Raw genomic sequence first — 17166 nt, forward strand, 5'->3', positions numbered from 1 at the left:
AAGCTCATCCAATGAATAGTAGCAGTCGTCTTATCAATCCCCTGACCTATTTTATGTCGATCGGATTGATCTCGTCTTAGCAACAGTAAAATACAATTGTATTTTTTTCTTTTTATGTTTTCGATCGAGAAAGAAAACGAACCGAAAGGGGGAAAACGATTTCTTATTTTTAAGCTTCCTGTACGCCTCCTAGAAGAATCTTGTATACGCGTATGGGTATTGGGAGGATATTAATGAACTAAATTCGATTTTTATCGAGTTCCTTTGCCAATTGTAACCTTCTAACAAAGAGGATGCTGAAATTAAACAGGAAACGATGGGCTGCTATTGTTATGCCGCATATCCTCGCCGTGTTGGAATCTAGTCCATTGTCGACTCAAACGAGCGATATCTTATAAACCGTTCCGTCTAGAAAACGATCTACTACTTCAGTTTGGCTCCTTGTCCATGTAAGAAAAACGAAAAAAGAAAAAGAAAAAAAAAAAAAAAAGAAAGAATTCAAACGGCTCCATAGAAACCTGCTAGTTATCGATTCGGTTGGGTAACGTATAATCGAATCAACGAATTACTTTTGCGGTTTAGGTAACGTCATTTTGGTATGGAAACGGTTTCCAAAAATGTTTAAACTCTCGATTATCGAGCATTTTTCGATTCAGAAAAGGTCAAAGAATGACTAAAATTTATATTAAAGTTGTTTCCGGTGCCAGCAACACACCCGAAGGTTTTGAAGAACGGCATCGAAATCGTTACCGAGAATAGAATTTCCCGAGGAGAAAATGTAAAGAAATTGTAAAATAAAACATCAATCTGCATGAGAAATTAATCGAAACCGTAGAAGAAGTGTACGCAGAAAGTCGTACAGATATTATGTAAATTAATTCAGAAGAAATTAAGGAGTAAAGTAGGCATATCTCGTATTGGAACCGAGAGATCTGTAGGATGGATGACGAGTTAAAAATGAGATTTTGCAACATAAAAACATTATTTCATTCGATTTAAAAGAAAGAAATTTAAGAAAAAAAACTGAGTAAAACTTCATTAAAATGTTACAAGAACTAAGAACACGTTGTAAAGATATTTGCGTTCAAGTGAACGTAAATAAAGTTGATTAAAATACGTCTTTAATTCATAAAATGTTTTTTTTTTCACTTTATTAAAAGATTCGCTTTAATGAATTCTGGAGCAAATGTGAAAAATGAAATCTGCATTTAAAAAAAAAAACAGCTTAAAATATACAAGAAAGCTGAGCTGACGTTTCGTGTTATTTACCAAATCAACATATCAACAAAATCAATCCCGAAAGAATCGTGATAGCGAAATGGATTCATGACGATTTTTCTGTTGATTCTACAATAAACTTTTCAAAATTATACAAAAAATCTGCATATAAAACTTAGTCATAACTGAAGGGAAATCATTATACTGTATAGAAATTAGTTTCATGTATGGAGATAGTTCATTTGAATAAGTTATGCAGATGAAACGAATTTGTATAATTAAAGAAAAAAACACTTGTTGGGTTAAAAAATCATTATTTTAATGAGTTTGGTAAAAAAAAAGAAGAGTTTTAAATATTTAAAAATTATATAGAAATGCTAAAAATAGACATTTTTAACCAGAAAATGTGGGCATCTTTCTTGATTCTTCCATACCAAACGGTACCAAAAAACGCAAACATAACTGTAATTTTTATTATTTTTTTTAATTTTACTTAACAAAACTGCGGAAGGGGGTGTATTTTCCGCCGGAAAAAGTTAAATACTCTTTTTTTTTTAAATTTTATTTCTTTATTTCCGAACTAACAACTAAGTAGGAAGTGAAAACACAATACCTTGTCGACTGCTACATTGGCTCAGACCCATCAGAAATCACTTGTTAATACTTCGACACTGAAAAAAAAAATAATTAAAAAAAACAATTAATAACGGAAAGACTATTTTCCACTTTAAAAATTATATATATATGTATAAAAAAGTAATTGTTTAAGTTGTGAAATTAAAGTATTCACGACAGTACGGTCTGTAGAAGCACGCGAAGTGAATCCCACCTGCTCATTGTACTTTTTTTCTGACTTAATTTAATTTTTTTTTTCTTTTTCGAAACACCAGCTGGTCCACGTCCAGCTGTTCGTATGTATAATCTTACCTTCCTGTCCTAATATATGTTAAAACTCATTCGGGTGGCATCCTAATCCACTAACATCGATACCGACCACTTTCATATTAATTGCGATTAATTATTCATCGTCGTGGTGTAGCGGAGTTCGGGGGGGAGAAGTAATTATACGCACTCGGTTAATATTTCAGGTGGATGAAAGTTTGTTTAAACATTAATAAGCAGTGTATACAAACGCCAGGAAGAGGGTCGTCGTCGTGCGTGATTTTAGTGGTTCTGAAGTGGTTGAAATTGCTGCGTGACGCCTCCCACCCCGCTTTGGCACGCGAGTTTCGACTTCGCTATCAAGGGGGGAAGAGAAAGACGGGAGGAAAATGTACGACAGGGTAGAAGAGGGTCAAAGAGGAGAGTGTAATCATCTATCTTGACGTGTCTGTTTTTTTTTTGGAATTTTCCACGCGTATTGAGAGCTGTTCTCTGTCGAAAAAGTGCCAGAGTGGTGACGAAGTATGCAAAAATTCGCGATACATCCAAAAGTGGGGGTTGTCAGTATTACAATCTTGGAAATCTGTACAGCACACAACGTGGTAGAATACTAGAAGTGTATTGTGTCCACTTCCAATAAAAGAAGCTGTATATCACAACAGAGCGGCTATTCAGATGTCAATACATCTTCTGTTATGTTTATAATAATGATTTATTAAATCAATAATAGATTACGTTGTAAACATTCTAATCGCAGTTCGCATTATCGCTATTCTGTCCAAGTATTAAGATAAATAACTGTATATTCTGCGAGTAACCACTTAATCGAAGTTGAACAATAATAATTAATTTGTTCAGCATTAAACTAACTTTATAACACCGTTCAACGTCTGTATGAATATTACGAAATAGTTTCGTATGTGTCGGATGTAACAACGCAAACAAATATTTTGTAACAAGTTTAGGCTAATCAAATTATGCCAGTCATTTAGATCCTTTAAATATGCTGTAGGGAACCGAACCCAAGACTGTCAAACAATTAAGTAACAGAGAGTAGAATTCGAACAAAAATTTCAGGCATTAACTACTTACATAATTCATACCTTGACGTGGCATAGAACCGAACCCAGTACACTAAACGGCAATATTGTAGAGATATTTATCTACATTTTTAAAGCGCTAATCATCGGCTAAGTTACCAGGAAATCGAATTAAAATTTCATACCTCGTGCTAAGTATTGCAACACCGGGACACACCTTAAGGGACCACTTAAAACCACGTTAGATACGTCTAAATTAGATACAGATTCTACTGCCGTACACACTAGAGAATCGGTCTATATAACAATAGGCCTATTTACACAATTTTAATATGTAACGGTGTTAAAGATTTTGTGTCAACAATGATTTACACAGATTAGAGAAGAATATACACAGGAAAGGTTATCAAAAAAAATAAATAAATAATAATAATAATACATTTCTGTGGCGATATAATTTCACTAGTAGATAATTTAATTAAACATTATCAATCGATAGGCTGTGCTAGATCGGTTGGTAACGTCATAATTGAATTTCTAAACAATGTAGTATATATAAATTGGAGCAAGCACCAACGGGACGGCTTTTATCAAGTAACACAAGTTTAATACGTAACGATATTCGTTATTACGACATCGTTAATTTGGGAAAAATCTATGTTTAAAATCGTTTCTTTATCATTAATCAGTGGGGAAAATGTGTTACGGTATCGCTTCGAAACGCGATAACAGCATGCGTTACGATCGATACGCGTTATTAATCATTGATCTAGTGGTATTAAGTGGATTCTCTCTTCGTAAATCTAGAGCTAATTACTCAAAATCTGCCTTTCCCCAAATCGAATTTAGTTTCAATAATAATGATCGTTCCAAATTTAACACTTCTGCAGCCTTCGTTTTAATTTGTTTATCTTTCCTTCCGGCAATAAACTATAACGCGTTACTCGTGTCTACAAAAATTCAAAATTAAGCGTAGGTGTTGCACCTTGAGAGCAAAGTCTTAATATTATAACAAACAAACGAGAAATGTTTTCTATTTTCCTGTTTCTGACTAATAGAACAACTGGAATTAACGACAAACACGGGAAAACTGATACAGTGTGTGTGTATAGGCTATACAGGACGATTCAAAAGTCAGTTAACAGGAAGACTAAATGGCAACTCGTTTATTCTAAATTCGGATCACGATTTTACACTCACACCTATCTGGAATCAGGAACCGATCCAGAGAGAACGACTGCACCATAATATATTTTATTAAGAACAGGAGCTTCATTATTAAAACAATCGTTATATTCCGTCAACATAAAACATGGTTAACTGACTTTCGAACCATCTTGTAATCACTTTCATGTATTATCACGCGTATTCCTGTATCGGGTGTGCAGTACGTCCCTCAATCTTCAGGCCTCTACATTATAAATAATGTATATCTATATTGATACACAAACACAGCAAAAACTTGCTCAGCATACTCGTTAATCGCATTAAATAATTCTTAATACAAATTCTGTGCGTTGCAGATATTAATTAATCCGACACAGACGAACGAGTCAGGTACAATAGACGTGTATGTGTTTAAATACGATTAAGATACAGAGTAATACAAATCATTTAAAAAAAACACACACACACACACACAATTACAACCGAACATCAAAAGCTCTGTGAGCAACACAAGAAAGACACGTGTTTGTAAGCATCCACGTATATGCTAATTAAACTTACAAGCGGGCAAGCCCCATTTTTTATAACCTTTCACGCACAAGAACATAATTTACGAGTTTTCCACGTTTAAAATGTATTACGTAACACTAAAAATATGCCGTTTCATAAAACCGAATTAAAGTTTTGCGGTAGGAAAGGCATTTTTATCTACCATTTCTCATGAGTTCATGTTAAATCTCGATTTAGTAATTAGTTACTGCAACTCTCTATGTATGTTACTCACACAGATTAAAAAAAAAAAACTACTAACTACGCTTCTAGTACTTAAAACACAAGCTTATAATACGCAGGCATGTGTTAAGTAACCTTGCAACACAAAGAAATCGTCCCCCTCCGAAAAAAAAAAAAAAAATTAAAAATCGTTGTAGCAGAGCAGGAGCTAGCTTCTAATAAACTCTGACGTACAGGCTGTTAAGGTCAAATCCTGTACCGAAGTACTGAAGGAAGATTACAGACTAATAATAGTGGCCGGCGTGCTTTTGTTTAGCATCACTACAACAGCAATAACGAATCAGAAACTTAGTTAAGTCGCACATGAGCTGTGCTTTTAGTTAACAATTCTTAAACACGTGAAAATTCATTCGTAGTATAGTTCAAGGTGTTTAGAGAAGGTTAATCTGCATTTATGAGATTGCTAATGCAATCCGAAGCCATAAAATGTTACTTTAAAAGTCGATACGTATCCTTACACAACAGCGAAACTTTACGACTAATTAATAATTTCTAATTAGAGCAAAAAAAAAAAATAATAATAATTTTCTAGGTACTTCAGATTGGAATTCTTATCACGTTTCCAGCTAGCAAAAATACATATTTATGTATATATAAATACATACGTTCCAATCGAGTAAACGAATCAAAAATTCCAGAATTAGGAGGTCGAATGCACATCTCTTAACGAGTCGGTAAAGTGTTTTTCTTTTTAAAAAAAAACAAACAATTAAAAAAGCAGAATAAAGAATCCCAGATGCGATCTAACGAGTACGAGATAAAAGTTATAATAGGATAGCTAATAATTTCTAACCATTACGAAAACAGGAAGGACCGGGTTGTCCGTGGCATAAAACAATTCCTAAATGTTCAGTTTCCAAGACCCTGTTTAGTATATGTCTAATTAAAGTCTATGATTCGGAGCTTAAGCTTTAATTAACTGGCAGTTAAAACGAGTTAGAAAATTCTTACAACAGCGAAATGCTTGACATGATCCTGCAACACATCTCCAGTGTCTGTAGCTTACATGCAATGTGCCATTGGTGCTCTGTTACAGATTGCCAACCTGTTGCAAATTTCTAGTGTTTTTTTTTTTATCAAGCAAATTAATTTGGTTGTTAAAGCAAAGATATATATATATATATATATATAGGCCTATATATACGAAATATAGGCCCTATATCAGTTGAAATTACAAGAAAGTTTCGAGAGTGTGTAATAAAATATTTATTGTTTCCTTTCAGAATTGATTAACTCTTAAACTTTGTATCAAAGAGAGAAGATTAAACTCGACCCGATCGATACGACCTTAATGAATGCGATCTCGATTAAACCCCGTTTATATCAATAAAAAAAATATATAAAAAAACTAATAACATGCCTTGAAAATAATCGATTTTCGAAGCGCAACAACGAGTGTTACCTCGCTGTTGCGTTTTAAAAGTCGTATCGAGTTCATCAGTTTTCTAAAAAAAAAAAAAAATATGAATCAGTTCACTTTTTAGACTCGCTGTAAAAGCGAGGTTTCGGCGTTATTACGCTATAAATAAAAGCTACGCTGAAATAACACTAATAAGGAAAAATAACTTCGTTTCTTACTCTATAAACGACGTACTTAAAGCGAAACCTCGTTATTGCGCTACCAATCTGTAAGCGAAATCGCATCGGTTGTTACAAACGAAATAGATCATACAGAAAAAATATTTCTTATTAAAGGTAAAAAAGAAAAACGATTTAGTTAAATCACAAACAAAACTTCGTTATAACGCTAAGCAATTCGCGAAACTCTATAAATTTCGGTATTCGTCTCTTACTGGAACAGCCATAATTTTTTTAAAGCGATTCCAATAGGCCAATTACTAAATAGCGTGCATCCTACAATTTAGCGTGATGAAAATCTCCTTTGTTAAAGAAACGTTATATATTAAACACCCTTATTTAACTTCTCCCTTCTATATAATCACAACGGAGGAAAAAATCAAACCCATTTACCCGCATACAACGCAATTCATTCCCGAACTTTTCCTGATTAAACACTGATAAACTGAGACAGACTTATAGTAGTAGTAGACTACTTTATAACAAAACCTCGATTTTACGAAAACTTCAGCTTACAAAGAGTAAATCCTAAAGAGATATTCAAGCATCCATATGCCTTTTTTTACACATAGATTACCTTACAAAAATCCATCGTAAGGCAAGGGGAAAAAAGAGCATTTCATACAGCACGTAGATAAGGATACAGACCAGCAATCACATGCACTCACCCGAAACTCGATGCATGCAGAGTATTATTATTATTATTAGTCTTATTTCCAGATGAAGATCCATACAAACAGTTAAAAGCAAAGGCCGATGTGGATATTTCCCAATAAGATAATTTGATTTCATCACGGAAACTGAAATCCGTGCGATCAATCATTTGGCATAAACCTGTCTTAAAAAGGGGGGATTATTCAAATGTTCGATGGTGACGCCTATTGAAAACGCGATTTAACGTAACGAACATTAAAAAAACCTCGTTATTACGTCAAAAAAAAACTAATTACACAAGTAGAACTTCGTCATTACGCTGGAAGAAATTGAAACTACGAGCAAAGCCGACAATTCGGTTGACTGAAAGCATAAATATATTAACGCTTTAACGAGGTGTTAAAGGGACGAAACCTTATATAATAACGCATGCAAGACTTTAAGGAAACAAGAGAGACGTAGAACATACGGAAAAATACCCTAAAAATTTAACAATTTACCTTGGATGGTAAGTTTTCTTCTTCTTCGTGTAGCATCTAATCATTAACTGCTTCAAGTAAATTACACAATGCTTCCAACTTCTCGAACCCAGTTTAGATCTTTGAAACGATTAATCGTGTAATTAATTCTTTGAAAAATTACACAAAAAAAGCCATTGTAAAAAGAAACAAACGTCGAGTGAAAAACCTTAAATTACGTTTTATTTGCATCTAAACGGAAAAACTTTTGAAAAGTATTCTCACGGGCACACGCTCAAAAACCCGCGTACCTAACAAAACAAGCTACCAAACGAGCAATAAATGTGGGCAAACCGAAAGGGACTTCATCAAGAGCGCTTCTTTTAATAAAAGTAAACAACCAGATGAATAGAATTAATGGCAAGAAACGTCAATTTCCCAAGCATAATAGCAGGTGCCGGTTTAAAAACCCCGTCGGAAAACAAGACTAGAAGTTAAAAACTCCGTCACAAATTAAGAAGGACTTGTCCGGATACCACCTTCCTGACTGAGAAGCATAGAGTAGTTGCAGCGGGTGGTTAACGATGTTTAAACGCAGAAAAGTTCCCTCCCCCGGATGAAGATCTACCGAGCAGCAACAATAATAAAATATACAAAACATCTGCAAACTTTTGGAAAAACATGTTTCAAAACTTTCGACTCATCCAAACACGAGCCGCTTGACGTTACGTTTCCCTCGTTTGAGGAACAGATGTTAATTTACATAACCGAGCGACGTGTTTGTTTAAGTTTTCGGCACGCCAACTGCGGATCGTACGACTGGAATGGGGTGGAAAAAAACGCACCAAAGTTGTCGTATCCCAGACGAAGAGGCGGATGTTATCACTCGAGTGATATAGAGCCCGTTTATAGTCCCGAAAGTATTCGTGTATTGTTTTTTGTACACGTGTACGGTGTTCGCGCGTTGTATCAATTGTTACGAGCACACGCCAGTCGTTAATTATAAGCTCTAACGTGTCACTACTATCTTATCCCTTTCTAAACATTAGATTAAGATGTTAGCAATATCGCTAAACAACAGAAATTCTACTTACTTGTGTACTTCGTGCGGAGGTTGGGATTGTATGTATATATATATATATATATTATATACACTTTTTATTATTTACTTTTTTAATTGCGTATCGATCGGGGTGCAACTACATCCAGTGGCATCTGTGTAACTAGACACTTAACAGGAGAGCGAATATCCGACACCGCATAAACGAATTAATTCGGTTGTCATTGTCGGCGACTAAATTCCTCCTGGCGGTGATGGGGGAGTGGCAGGCTTTAAACACAGGAAGTTACCAAGTGCAGGCGCTTTTGTTATGTAACGACGGTCATCTGGACGCGATCACGTGACGGCAGAAGCCGGTTAAATCCATCCCGTCGTAGTCGTCATCAAACCGACGCACTCGCTAGAACGTAGTCCATCCCCGGGTGCTGCGCGGCTGGCAACACTGGCATCCGCCGAAAACACACAACTAAATCACAACTAGGTTGGTTAGAACGACGAAACAAGAAGAGGGGGGGTCGATCTCGGAAACGACGTCACACACTGACTAACGGCAGATTACATTCCACGCACTAAATACCAACGGGAACTAATCCTGGATGGATTTTTTGCGGGACGGCCGCTTCTCCCTCTCTGTCTCTCGCGCTCCTCTGTTTGGTCATCGATGTCACACAGGAAAAGTATGCAGGCACAACAGGTGCTTTAATGGAATAATGGGGCTCGCGAAGGACGCTGCACGCATTGCGATGCTCCGTCGACCGATTCGATATCTTTACGGCTCGCCCCCCCCTCCGATTCTGAATTAAAAACACGCATAAAACGTCGCAGAAACCATTGTTATCGTCGTCGCTAATTACACCTAACAACTACGTTTAAATGTAAATATAATAAAAACACGCCTAAGATACTCGGATGCTTGCGAAAATTTTCGTTTCTTACATACTTCCAATATCCGGCTCCGTAAATATTATAAAAAAAAAAAATGTAATGTGTTAAAGAGGATGTATGTGAACGTAATAAGGACGAACACACGCTTGTTATGGTAAATATTTTCACAAGAATTTCCAGTGGAAACCGCATTTTTCGCTTATCAAAAAGTCAAAAAAAAATTGTAAAATTCCATCCAGTTTTCTACAAGTTTTTATATTTTAAAATTCAATTTTCTGTCACCATTTTCTTTATATATATATTTAGGCCTATATAACGCTTCTATCTCACTTAATCTATTATTTATTTTGAGTTATAAATAGAATTAATCCGTTCTGAAATAATCCTTGAAAAGGAAAACATTAAATAGAGAGAGTGGGGGGAAAAAAGAAGAGAGAAAGTAATTATAATGTCAATCTTTCGACTCCCATTTGCAAAGGAAAACTTTTTAAAACAGTTTGCAGAGCTTTTCCAACGTCGAAGATTATTCGAAAGTAGCTAAACAGGGGCACATTTTTTTTTTCCTTTTAGATGTTGTAATCCCCTCGACAAACTGTCGTTTCACAACTTCATTTTTCTTTGCTGCGTTTTTACATAACGATTATTACTGTCACGGTAATATTTTATTATTTTCTCATTAATTTTACATATGCTGTAATTTTCTCCTTCCCTGTACAGACGGCGCACAAAGCCCACGAGTAACACGAGCTTAGAATATACACATAGACATACACACACACACACTCGTGTTTATAAACATATGCGACCGTAAGATACATACTACGGTGTATGTATTTGTGCGCAATGTAGCACACACACTACACGGCACGTATACATGAGCATAATGCATGACACAATATACATTTACACAATACAATGCACAGTAGTTTGCTAGCTTCTGACAAACAAAGACCTTTATCGCATCCGTCTGTCGAAACGCTAAACACTATTCAAGATCCCGTACATTCCTCTGTTATTAACGTATATTCAAATAACTTCTTTTGAACAGATCTTCCCCTTTGTAAACGCTATACATTATACAGTGTGTTAAAAAGCATTCATCATTTATATGATAGTACACACCATATTGGAAAAAAACTTAGTAAACTTAAGATAAATTCAACTGTTTCTGTGATAATAATCCGATAATGACCTGGAATTTTTGAGAAATTTCGAGATTCTAAGATGCCAAGAATTGGAAGGAAGTGTGAAACGTCTTCTGTAAATAACATGGTAAAGAATATGGAAAAATTATACAGTCGACCCCCCTATAATACTGTTGATTTTTCCGTTTTATATGAATTCCATGTTGTACGAGTCACTTAGATTTTACAAATACGTGTGCCGGGCTGAGAACGGCTCACGTATTTGTAAAATCTAAGTGACTCGTACAACANTGAAACGTCTGTAAATAACATGGTAAAGATCTGGCAAAATTAACTTATATTCTCTTTTCACATCACATGCAACACGTAGAAGCCAATAAGGTATTAACATACAAAACTGTTAGATAACTCAACAGTTTCTGCTGTTATCTATTTTAATATGACACTTTTACTCGGTATGTTGTGTACCTATGTAACACGTTCCCTTTGTATGGTACATACAGAAACACAACGACGACTAAGTTTATAACTAAATTATTTCTGTGTGAGGAATTATTTTCGAAACATTCGATTCCTTCGTCGATTAAATTCCGAATAATCGTACAACTTCGTGGATTCTTCGTAAATACCGATGCACTTTATACAGATTTGCTTGTAGATATCGCATTACATCCATCTATGGAGACGTAATAAACGTAACAACGGACGAAACGGAGCGTCACGTGATTCGAAAGAACAGAGACCGGATGTCGTTCGATTCTAGCTTTAGCAGTGTAAACATGTTTCTCTACGGAACATCTGCCCAATGATGTTTTCCTGTAATTGTGTTGTGTAATGTAAAAAAGAAAGCGACGACTAAAAAACAATCGATGAGATTTGAAGTCCTGTCCGTAATTTCCGTCTTAGAAAGTAAAAAGTGAAGTATTTCTGAGAAAGTAGAATAAACTTTAATGTATGGAATTGCATGCGAGTAGCATTAAGTGCATAACCACGTAAAACGGTATTGAAATGTATCGGGTTACATACTAAAGCAATGCTTTGAGCGCATCCGAGGTATGTTATATCACTCGCAATGTTTTATGGATTATGTGGCTCGTATCTTTCTATAATTTGGTTTTAAATCACGCAGATCGCTAACATAAATTTTACATTAAAAAGACGAACGATGCATGTTAAAAATTGATACGATTAGCGCTCGAATAATCAGCTGTTTGGTGTAAAGAATAAGCACACAACTTAAATCGAATTTATGTTTGCAAGTACGAAAACATAAATTCTATTTAAATAATGAAAATGTCAAAAGCTTCAAAAATATTGCAATGTGCATCACCCACGACTTCAAATGGATACTGTATACATAATAGGCACACTGTGTACAAAATACACGGATAAACAGAACACAACACCGTCACAGTGCAGCTACACACAGAAAAAACACAAGAGTTAAGATAAAAGCATACACACCACATAGATAAGATATAGCATACAGATAAGACACAAGCATATATTTCACGCAGACCGAGATACACAGGAATTCATAGCACAAGAAAGGACGAGCGTGGCATAAACACGTGGAATGGACACACACAACTGCGTATCTCACACGTTTTGCGAGACAGCACACACAGAATGCATAACACAAACAACATACAAAAGAAGAGCAAAAATACACGAAGTTCTGAATGATATATATACGGCACAAACATGGTACATAGCAATCTGTTGAGAAGTACGGGAGACAATGACCCGCTTCCCTACATCTGAGACCGACCCCGTCACTCCAGATGTATACCAACCGGGTTAGTGTGTGTGTCCGTCCTTGATCGGAAACGGTGAAACCGAAATCGGATGCATTTATAAGTATATCGCCCTCTTACACTAAAAATACCGTTACGATAACAATACCGTTAAAAATATCGGACGTGTTCGTTACAGAACTATTACACAATGAAAAACTGTGAACTCGGAAAGGAAATTTTTTAAGGAAATTTTTTTTATATTCAAATAGGTTTTTTTTTGATAGGACTGTTAATTAGATTTCTAAGTATCCGGATTAAACAGGTATAGCGAGTTCGACGCTATCCCGAAGGCAGTAGAGTTACCCGGATGTGTCGACGATGTCTGGCCATCCCCAATCCTATCCATACAATAGTGTACGCTGTACACGAATACAATACACAAATCTAACAAAATCGTAAAAGAATCGATCAATATCTCCACTAACGTACAATACTTCGCCTGTACAAAAAATTATCCATATCTACGTCACAAGGCCGACCGTTAAATGTACATTTCAACGAACGTTGTGACGTAAAACGACGTTTAAACGGAAAATAAGATCTCGTGGATTTTGTTTATTTGTTTTTATCACTCGTGAATTTGTGTGTATGTCAGTGAACCATCTGCGAGTAACAGAATCCAGGTTAGTAGCAATCTCGGTTGTTAGTAAGAAATACCCCCGGGGATAACGCTTGATAATATGTTTTACAAGTGAATTTTTTCTTCCTTTTTTTTTATAAATACGAGAACGTTACACGGGAAAATTCTTTGATGTGCGTGATTTTTCCCTCCGAATTTGAATTTTACATGATTAATGCGTCAACCGGTAAGAAGCCCCCCTGCTCTGTGCACTTCACATTAAACTGGTGACTACAAATTACTAAAAAAAACAAATTAATACAAAGTTTAAAATAAAACAATTTTTTATAAAAAAAAAAACATTCACGATTCCAAAATAGATAAAACGAAATTCCTAACACCTAAATGCCTTTACGATAAATATTTATATCACGTTTTAACAAACTTCAAAAAAGTTGCATATTTATACCAGGTTGGTATGCTTCTTGAATTTGTATAGAACTCACCATACATTCATACATATCAAACATACAATCTTATAAGGAATCTTGTTTACATTATTACATAAGTAATCATTTGTGAATTTTCTTCGTCAGTACAAACATAATAACTACCTTGTAAGTCCAAGTTTTATAATTGATAGAAACAATGTCTTCAAAACCGTTTAAGTACTTAATTATGCATAATAAAATGAATTTTTACGAATGGAATTGATGTAATACGCAATTCTTATGTAGTCGGTTATGGGCATAAACTCCTAAACAATGCATTGAAGTGGGAAGGATGAAATCTTCAACAGGTTTTACAACTTAACAGGAACTACAACATTCACGTTCTTATAGAAACCTCTAAATTTTCTAGGTATTATTTTAAAAAACCGCTAAACAAAAGTCACAGTTAATACAGATTAAAAAAATCCTTACACCAATGTTTTAGGAATTTCCTATTAAATCATATAGTATATGATTTAATAGGAATTTTACTAACTACAGTTAGGAATTATGAGAGTTTTGTTAGCTGCAGTTAGGGATTAGAATGAAAATACTCAAGTACACTGTCTTCAATTAAAAAACTACCATTTCTATCACATTCTTTACTCTCAATTAACACTTCCAAACCTGAAATTTTACAGACAAGTCGTAAATTAACCATAAAAATAATCTTAACAGATCTCGATCGAAATCCAAAACAACAGCTCCAAAGGTCTCCAACTTTAGAATCATTTAACGCAATCATCTCTTTGATCACCAACTAGTAAGGAAAAAGGGGTGACGACGTTCAAGTATTAATCACGTAATTAAGAGGCCACAATTTACAACGACATCAATCAAAAAAACAAAACAGAAAAAAAAATAACCTTTCTGGCTAACCCGTTCGTAGTATAAAGTTCAGGTAGAGTTATTATTGATACGTAAGATACCGAAGAGCCTTAACCTTAATGTAAGGGGGGAGAGAGAGAAAAGCTTCTAAAAACCAATTCCGAGCACTTATCTTTTTGTTTTTTTTTTTTTAAACAAAGAAAGCCTACATTTTACAGGATATACAGAGGATATCAAATGTTTTCCCATCGACAACGCCCCGACTTATCAAAATCTACGAGTGTGTTCATTCGGCGATCGGGACAAGCTACATACATATTCAAAATATGTTTGCATTTTACGATATAATCTGTTTATCTGCTCGTGTAGATCTGTATCTACTTCGGAACATGCTAAAATTTTACATTTTCGAGAGAATTTCTACAGAATTTCTATGAATCATATCGTTCCGGGTACGCCGATATCGAAAAGATTACAACTAAATCCAATTTTTACTTTACTCGAATCGATTTAATCTTCCAATACTTTACTCGGTGTGTTTATTTTTGAGAAATTTTACACACGTAATTCCGAATTTTAGCGAAATCTCCGATTTTATAAATAAAAGAAAAAAAAACCATTTCCGAGATTGAGGTGTAGTATTTTTCCGTTGAAAAACGACAACGCAGCAGATTTAGGGTTTACAGGAAACTGACTAAAGTCAATTTTCAGCAATTGGAACGAATAAAAGAATTTCTTTTTTTAATAAAATAATTCGATTTTCAGCCATCGACAAACTTTTCGGTCAAATTTTTGACTGGTTATTGATAATCTCGGCTCTTAAAAATCTGGTCAAGCGAGAAAGTTGTGTGGAATTTATCGCAGCATAAAGAAATTAAAGGAGACAAAACATAAAATTTGACCTAGTAAAGGTCGAAATTTTGTGGATTTTCAGCTACAGTACTCTAACTTGAGCTAAAACCTTTAATTTTAACATATTTTTTTTAAAAAGAAGAAGAAAAAAGACGCTTTCATTAGTCATACTTTTCAAGATGGAGGTGGAAGATGGTGAGTGATTTCACCCCGTATACATCACTACTGCATTTACGTACAGTACACACGATTAAATTCTACATTTTATATAGGGTTTCGGAATGGGGAATGATCCCATCCGCATCATCTCACTAAAACACTATTAAAATGCATTGTCATATAGAATTTTCCGCCTTCTATCTTGATTAAAAATAGGTAAAATTTGAATTGCAAGATCCGAGAACATAATACCAAGCAAGTTATATAAAAGAACTTAAAAAAAAAAGCTTGAAAATTAACGAAAGTATTCAACTTATTAACTTTCGATACTCGATTCAGGAAAAATTAATATAAAGGACACAAGAAACGAACCAATTTCAAGATAATATTGAGTAATAAAGTTCCAAGATTGGACAGAAACCAATAAATTTCGAATGAACGAGCAGCATAACATTTAATATAGAGCAAACTAATACAGAATGGCAACTAAATTTCAAAACCCAAATATAATAAAAATGAATCCTACTTAATTTAATCAAACACTCGACAAGATTCCCTTCAAACGATTTTATATTGAGTCGTAACTGACTCAAAACTTGAATCACAAGCAAGCAATTTCTGGCATTTTACTCGTGAACATTCGAAAAAAAAAAAAAATAATAATAATAATAATCACCTTGGATTTCGTTGTATATAACATTATATTTTTTTCAAAAAAACGCACGGAACTTAACAAATTTCCTGTTAGAAAATGAGAAGAATAACAAGTACTATCTGATATCATAGCTGGTCCGAGTGTAAACTTCCTGTTTATTAAGCTTTAATATTTTAAAACGAATTTATTCTTAGATTTCTTGGAATGCCAAAAATAGTTACAACTGAATCAATTTCTCTATTGTTCAAAAAATAAATTCCAAATATAAGCTTAACTATTGTGTCGAAGTAACGGTTTCTTCCATGACAATCGTAGTTATGGTATACAGAAACGAATCTATAAAAATAACGAAACCCCCTGCAGTATGGCATTCATCGTAATGGTATTTATTTGACACAATGTGGATGCAAACAGAGAATAAGAAGAGTAATCTTCAGTATGCAAGTTGCTAAATGGATAAACTTTTACGACTTTTGTATGAGAGCAAACTTCACTGGTTTTTCCACGAAAAAAAGAAGTGAAATTTGAAGTTTGACCTCTTAAGAATTTGCTACAAAATACAGTTTTTTTTTTAAACAAGCTTGACCTCAAAAATAGTGTAAAATATAGTTTCAAAAGAAGAGCGACGAAGGGAACGTTACGTATCTCTAAAACTATATTTTTTGGCATTTATTGTATGAAATATCGAAATTTACATGGTTATGTGTTTATCGTCAACTAATTCATAAACTAATTGCTGTACTCACGTTATACAATTCAGTTATGCAACGTGGAATGCAATCAGAAAGCAACTCTCAATCGATAATGTGAAGGAGGTAACCGAATTATGCAACATGAGAAAATTAATTGTTTTTTTTTTTTTTGTAGTAAGAATGATGTTTATAGGCAGGAGTGTGGTCTGAAGTAGCCTTGAGTATAAAGCTGTTTAGCCTGAAATATTTGCT

The 17166-nt window shown here is 34.4% G+C and overlaps 1 long non-coding RNA gene across 1 annotated transcript in view; it reads right to left on the reverse strand.

Annotated features, from left to right (window-relative positions):
- The window catches only part of LOC111620242, a 106230-nt gene extending 95194 nt beyond the window's left edge, over positions 1–11036 (reverse strand). The window contains exon 1 of the long non-coding RNA XR_002755889.1: positions 8884–11036. This is a non-coding gene — a long non-coding RNA (uncharacterized LOC111620242). The remainder of the gene's footprint in view (positions 1–8883) is intronic.
- Between the last annotated feature and the right edge of the window lie 6130 nt (positions 11037–17166).

This window comes from Centruroides sculpturatus, unplaced genomic scaffold, assembly GCF_000671375.1.
Source record: "Centruroides sculpturatus isolate CEXI.00-Female unplaced genomic scaffold, Cexi_2.0 scaffold117, whole genome shotgun sequence".
Lineage (NCBI taxonomy): Eukaryota > Metazoa > Arthropoda > Arachnida > Scorpiones > Buthidae > Centruroides > Centruroides sculpturatus.